Genomic DNA, 7,978 nt, shown 5'->3' with positions numbered 1-7,978 from the left:
CTCAGGTCAGAGAAATAACCCCCACTTTGATGATTGTTTGACATGGCTACATGCTACTGAAAGAAGTTCACCCCTGCTTCCTCCAAAGGCCCCTGCAACAGAATTTGGAGAAGTATCTGAAGACAACTTTGGACCCACTGGAAGCTACATGAAGTGCTTTAAGTTAAGCGGAACATGATAAGTAAACTGAAGTAGCCTCTAGATCTAATTTAAAAAAATAATAATAATAAACCCAGGTCCACTTAGAGCTTAAAATGGCATCTGGCTAGATACTCCTGAGGATGTGTCTCTAAACTTCTCCCTAAATTACTTATGACATAGAAAAAAGACAAAATTCACAACACTGAAAATGAAGACTAATCAACAACCTGTTAACCAGAATCTAGAAGGAGTTTCTGTTAATTAAATAAAGCTAATGAAGCTGAGCTGCATTGAGACAAATAATCCATGTTTCTACTTGATTTTTTTAAATGTTTATTTATTTTGAGAGAGAGAGAGAGAGAGAGCAGGGGAGGTGCGGAGAGAGGAAGAGAGAATCTCAAGCAGGCTCCAGGCTGCCAGCACAGAGCCCAATGTGGGGCTCAAACCCATGAACCATAAAATCATAACCTGAGGTGAAACCAAGAGTCAGACGCTTATTCGACTGAGCCACCCAGGAGCCCCAATTCATGTTTCACCTTGTAAACAGGGTAGTCTCATCCACCTAAAAAATTATGGGAAGATTTTGCTTTTCTCCTACTTTCCACCCCCAGTTAAAAGACCCAGGGCCAAAGCAACCAAAAATCTGGTTTTTTACTCCGGGTGCTACTTTGGGCCTGGGCCAGCAAACTTTTGCATCTTGCCCAATATAACTACATCCATTCACAGAATACAATTCCCGGGAAGGCATGGAGCAGGAAGTAGAAGAGGACTAGCAATGGCTCATCACACTGTGGAACGTATTTATTCCACATATGATGCTTTGCAGGCAGGATGAAGGCAGTCTGTGCTGGTGAGAAAGATTTGTGCATACTCCGTCAGTTCTGAATGTTACAGGCAGAAGTAGGAGGAGATCCCACAACAGTTCATCAGTTCATCATTCATCAAGATGAATCCTATCAGTTCTGGGAGCTACAGGGGAGCTGTGCACCTCAACTGGCCCTCTAGCTACAGACCTAAAAAGTAGGGTAATGAGCAAAGCCAAGGACAACCCACACTTCCTCTGTGTTAGCAAGCACCAAGTCTCCATAGAGCACTACCTGCTTAAAGGTAAGTAAAGTGGGGGCACCTGGGTGGCGCAGTCGGTTAAGCGTCTGACTTCAGCCAGGTCACGATCTCGTGGTCCGGGAGTTTGAGCCCCGCATCAGGCTCTGGGCTGATGGCTCAGAGCCTGGAGCCTGTTTCCGATTCTGTGTTTCCCTCTCTCTCTGCCCCTCCCCCATTCATGCTCTGTCTCTCTCTGTCCCAAAAATAAATAAACGTTGAAAAAAAAAATTAAAAAAAAAAAAGGTAAGTAAAGTGAAGGGGGTCAGGGTCGAGGGGAGATCCTCATGGGGTCTACAGAAAGACAGTGCCACATTTGAGAAAGAGAGCATCACCCAGAAGAGTAAGAAAAAGAGCACACCTCTGAAGATGATTTGCTATAGAAACCAGAAGAAAATTTGGGGAAATTGGCATCTATAATATGAAAAACATAATGTGGCCCTGTGAAGTTAAACTGAAAACCATATGGAAAACAAGCTGAAATAAAGAGAGATGAGGATAACTTTCACAGACTTCCATGAGAGATGATATTTTAGGTTCTTACAAAAATGCAATGACAGGGGAGGGCTCTTTTGCTATGCTAAGCCTAAGTGTGATTCTTTTAAAATAAACAATGAGGGGGGCGCCTGGGTGGCTCAGTCAGTTAAGCGGCCAACTTCGGCTCAGGTCATGATCTCGCGGTCCGTGAGTTTGAGCCCCGCGTCGGGCTCTGTGCTGACAGCTCAGAGCCTGGAGTCTGTTTCGGATTCTGTGTCTCCCTCTCTCTGACCCTTTCCCGTTCATGCTCTGTCTCTCTCTGTCTCAAAAAAATTAATAAACGTTAAAAAAATTAAAAAAAAATAAAATAAACAATGAGGGGCACCTGGGTGGCTCGGTTGGTTAAGCATCCAACTTTGGCTCAGTTCATGATCTAGTGGTTTGTGGGTTGAAGCCTTGCATTGAGCTCTGTGCTCACAGCTCGGAACCTGGAGCCTGCTTCAGTTTCTGTTCTCCCTCTCTCTCTGCCCCTCCCCTGCTCACACTCTGTCTTGCTCTCTCTCTCAAGATATAAATAAACATTAAAAAAATTTTTTTAATAAAAAATAAAAATAAAATAAACAATGAGACAGAACTTTTAGGACACAAGAGGTAGAAGTTAGTTTAAAATTTTAAGAGTAGAGGGGCACCTGGGTGGCTCAGTCGGTTAAGTGGCTGACTTTGGCTCAGGTCATGATCTCACGGTCCGTGAGTTCGAGCCCCGCGTCGGGCTCTGTGCTGACAGCTCAGAGCCTGGAGCCTGTTTCAGATTCTGTGTCTCCCTCTCTCTGACCCTCCCCCGTTCATGCTCTGTCTCTCTCCATCTCAAAAATAAATAAACGTTAAAAAAAATTAAAAAAAAATTTTAAGAGTAGAGTTTTTAAAATAGTTCATCCAAAACAATATTAAAACAATATTCAGTTATTATCCACCCAAGTTTCAGCCCTTTGTGAGAGATCTCTTTTATCAAATGTCTGAGCCAATCAGAAGACCACACACCCACTGCGGAAAAACTGTATCCTGAAACTTTTTTTTTTTGGCAGAAATGATGGGAGTGTTAAAATCCAATAATAACTTCATTACCTTGTTTGAGACAGTTTCACTGTAAAATTACTCTTCTTTTACCAGCAACAATAAAAAAAAATTTTTAAGAAAGCAAATTCAGAGCCATTCTTAAAGAAATCTTTTAGAAAAGATACCTGGTGATTTCAGAATATGTGTTATCACAGTAACTTCAGCTGCTGTACACATACATTCAATATTTGTATACCAGACGAAATATAATAAAAGTTGATCTGTTACTTACAAAACAGCCCAAGGCAAATGTTCCCAGTTTTCAAGAGCAGCTCTCCACCCAGGGGCACCCAGGCTAACAAAAGTTCTGCTGTCTTCATCATGTGGCCTCCAAGGTTGTCCTTGTCATTTCCTGGCACTTATCTGGAAGGGGAGGGGTAGGGAAAGGGGTAAAACATGGATGAGAGTTCAATGAGCACTCTTATGGGTAAGTCCTATAAATCACACACATCACTGGGGAACCCAGATGCCTGGTAAATATCATGGGGCTTCAGGCTTATAAAGGAGAATTTGACTGATGGAGGCCAAGAACAGATGGAAAGGAAGCTGCTTTTGACTTAAAAAATTTTTCCAATAAAATAAAAGTATTGAATAAAAATTAAAAGCCATAAAGCAGTAAATGAGTGGAATTTACATGGCAGAAGGTCAAATAAGTATTATGGATGGCAAACTCGAGAAATGCTTTCAAAATGCAGAGAAGGGAACAAAGAATTGAACTATCCTGTTTCACTGATCCTAAAGACATCCATTTTCTCACATGTTAACACTTTGGAAATCAGGTTAAGTCTTACTATCAGTGACATCTTACAATCATTTGGACCGGGGAGCTGTCACGGTGAGGCTAGCAAGTCCTGGCCATGGGCAAACTTTAGTCTCAGCTATTCATGTTGTAAGCACTTTAATTGAGTTATGTACATTGTTGTGATTACATGTGAGTTTAATTGCCATTTGAAATGTCTTCTAAAAGAATTACACTATGATTTGGCATTGAAACAAGAAGTTATTGTGTATGCAGCAAGGCATGGAATTAGACCAGCAGGAGATAATCTGATATGACTGAAGCAAGTATATTATTGGAGCAATAACAGCAATTGCTTTTTTGTTTTTAAAGAAAAACCAAGCACTTGATAGGATCCAAGAAAGAGAGAAGTTTTCTTGAAGTACAAACTAGGTTTTGTCACTGAGATACATGCAAAATGGACTGTCTATGACATGCCAAACAATGCAGTTGAAGGCAGGAGAAACTAATAAATCCTCCAAAATAGATGAAACATTTGAAAACAAGGAAGGGCTTGTGTGTGATCAATTTACTGATTTCACAGGACTGTAATTATGGCATGATGGCATAGCTTATTGGCAGCATTTTTTCTTTCCTCTAGTTGTACATAAAATAGTGCTTCTTATAGTCAATACCATCTTAGATTCAATAATATACAGAAATTTAAAAAAGAAAATCTTGGGGGCGCCTGGGTGGCTCAGTCGGTTGGGCGGCCAACTTTAGCTCAGGTCATGATCTCGCAGCCCGTGGGTTCAAGCCCCGCATCGGGCTCTGGGCTGACAGCTCAGAGCCTGGAGCCTGTTTCAGATTCTGTGTCTCCCTCTCTCTCTGACCCTCCCCCGTTCATGCTCTGTCTCTCTCTGTCTCAAAAATAAATAAACGTAGAAAGAAACCAAGAAAGAAAGAAAGAAAGAAAGAAAGAAAGAAAGAAAGAAAGAAAGAAAGAAAGAAAGAAAGAAAGAAAGAAAGAAAGAAAATCTTTGCTATGGAAGACCAGGAATAGAGATTCAGCTGAAAAATTGTACTGTTGAATAAAAATCCAGAACAATCAAAAGAGAAGGAATCATTCAAGATATAATTAAAGAAAACTTTCTGAAAAAAGAATGGGAAGAGAGGAAGCTGACTGGGATGAAATGGGCTCACCAGGATCCAGGTAAAAGTAATCCAGGAATATTCTGACAAGTTTTAAAATTATAAACAAATAAAAAACACATTTTTCCATATACATCCAAACCAAAAAAAAAAAAAAAAGAGGTAAATGTCTATAAAGGAATAAAAACCATGCTGCCCTTGGTTTTCTCTTCTACAATGATAGAGCAATGTCTACAGTTTGGACAAGAAAAAGACTTAGACTCAAGAATTTTATTCATGGATAAGTTTCAATTTTTGAGAGGGAACAACAGAAAGACATTGGTAAGAGCTCAAAATGTCTGCCACTCACATATTCCTCTTTCAATCACTTTGAAATATATTCCAACTGCACAAGTGATGAATTAACATTAGGAGCTCAAAAATGAAAATATCAGAATATAAAAGGACTAGCAGTGGGCAGTGAAACCAATTATTAAACATAGAGATGGGTCTAAAATGATTGTTTAAATACAGTTACAAGAAAGAATATATGTCAAAATAGAGCCAGGACATATACAACAACAACAAATATTTAATAATAACCCAGATCCCAAACCCATATATAACTAATAAACTTTCAGGTAGGAAGGGGGAACAGAGGGAAATAAAAATATACAAAAGTCTTTGTCCTACACACTTGCGAGCCTACAAGTGCCATTTCATTCTCAATTAAACAATCAGAGAAATATTGATTGGCGTTCACATAGATTTTTAGAAACACATTACAGAAGACAGTAGGGGACTTTCCTTAAAAAGACAAATGAAGCTTCTTCCCAGCTTCTGCATATTTGAAGACCTCTGGAAACATTTTAATTTGTTATAAGGATAAACAAATGTTAAATTCCTTGAAGAAGCCTGTGGAGAACCAGGCTTCAAATGATGTTTAGATCTTACTGCCTACTAATACTTTCTATTTCTTCTGGTAAAAGATTCCTACAATCTGGCACGAAAAGATGCTGAATTCTGCCTCAAGGTGGCGCCCTCTATACCTGAGGTCAGTGTAAGATGGGAGAATCCTCAGGCCAGACAGCCTTGTTCAACACAGTCGCTGGTGTCATTGAGAAACACACGAAAATTCAACCGGGGTGGAGCGGAGGAAGCTCTCCAAGATACTATTGTTACACACACAGGACCTAGGCCTGAGGTCAATACATACACCAAGTGTTTTCCATCCACTATTTAACTTGACGCTCGGGACAAACATCCAACGGGCACCATTTTTCCAATGTTACAGGTGAGAATACTGAGGCTTTTTTTCCCAGAATTAAAAGACTGTTTTCTAGAATTACACAGCCAGTGAAGGGGTGGCAGAGAGAGGTCTCCAAGCCAGAACTTCTGGCTTAAAAGTTCATTGTGCCATACCACACCATTTCCCTAATTCAAAGAGAGAAGATAGAAAGAAAGAGAGTGGAGGTCTGGAAAACAGTGTGGAGGTTCCTCAAAAAATTAAAAATAGAATTATCCTATAACCCAGCAGTAGCACTACGAGGAATTTATCCAGAGGATACAGGAGTGCTAATTCATAGGGGCACATGTACTCCAATGTATATAGCAGTGCTATCAAATTATGGAAAGAGCCCAGTGACTGATAAATGGATAAAAAAGCTGTGGTTTGGGGCGCCTGGGTGGCGCAGTCGGTTAAGCGTCCGACTTCAGCCAGGTCATGATCTCGCGGTCTGTGAGTTCGAGCCCCGCGTCAGGCTCTGGGCTGATGGCTCGGAGCCTGGAGCCTGTTTCCGATGCTGTGTCTCCCTCTCTCTCTGCCCCTCCCCCATTCATGCTCTGTCTCTCTCTGTCCCAAAAATAAATAAACGTTAAAAAAAAAAAAAGCTATGGTTTATATATATAATGGAACACTACTCGGCAATGAAAAAGAATGAAATCTTGGCATTTGCAGCAATATGGATGGAACTGGAGGGTATTATGCTAAGTGAAATAACTCAGTCAGAGAAAGACAGATATCGTATGTTCTCACTCATATGTGGAATTGGAGAAACTTAACAGAAGACCATGGGGGGAGTAAGGGGGAAAAAAGTTACACACTGAGAGGGAGGCAAACCACAAGAGACTCTCAAATAGAACAAACTGAGGGTTGATGGGGGTAGGGGATGGGAGTACAGGAAAAATGGGTGATGGGCATGGAGGAGGGCACTTGTTGGGATGAGCACTGGGTGTTATACGTAAGTGATGTATCACAGGAATCTACTTCCGGAGCCAAGACCACATTGTATGTCGGCTAACTTGACAATAAAATACATTTTAAAGGAAAAAAAGGGAGTGGAGGGATTGATTTCATAATGTATAAAGGATTAGTATAGGTGCTTTCTCTTTTACAAAATAATAATAATAATAATAATAATAATAATAATAATAATAATAATGCAGTGCACTGGACTAACCACCCTGTGCTAGTACCTCATTAATCCTCCCTAAAACATTCACAAAATGGATATGGGGCTGCTCTTTCTCCAACATAAAAGGTGCTGAGACATTCCCAGAGACTGCCCTGGTCTCCAAGGTTTGACTGGCAAGTACCTTTGAGCCCTCAGTCTTCTTTGTTTCTTGAGTATTCTGGGGTAACCCTTCTCTTGCCAGGAAAGATTACATTAAGTCACTGATTGACCCTAAAGAGGTCAGGTCTAATGCACTGCTCCTTCCCATAGCTTAGAGAACAATACTTAAGACATGAGAATGCACCTGTAATAGCAAAATTTTAGACACCAGCAATGGGGTTATTTTTAAATCTCCCTCCCCCCGCCCAACCACTGCCACAAAAAAAAAAAAGAAAAAAAAAAAATTCACGTCACACTATATTGAGACCGTGGTTCTTCATCTGTGTACCGAGGGCCTTGGCTCATCTACGTGTTACCTAACTCAATGTGTGGTTCCCCCACAAACCGTGTGTAGAGACCAGGCTGGGCTCTGACGTCAACAGGCCGCCGCACTCAGAGAACCCAGACTCGGTCTGAGCGCTCCGTGCCTCCTCCTCTCCCGAGTCCCGGAGCCGCCCTCTCCCAGAACCACCCGCGCGTCCCCGAGCAGCGGCGTCCCCGAGCCACTTGCGCGTCCCCGAGCCGCCCGCGCGTCCACGCCAGGCCCGGAGGCTCCGCTGGGCGGCTGCTGCCACCTCTCGGCCGCCCTCTCCCAGCCGCACCCAGCCATCCCGACCCTCCCCTGCCACCCTACCCCAAAACCGTCCCCAGGCATCTGGGTCTGTGGGCGCTCGGCCGGGGGAGG

The sequence above is a fragment of the Felis catus genome, chromosome D1 (assembly GCF_018350175.1).
Source record: "Felis catus isolate Fca126 chromosome D1, F.catus_Fca126_mat1.0, whole genome shotgun sequence".
NCBI classification, from domain to species: domain Eukaryota; kingdom Metazoa; phylum Chordata; class Mammalia; order Carnivora; family Felidae; genus Felis; species Felis catus.
This window is presented reverse-complemented; position numbering follows the sequence as displayed.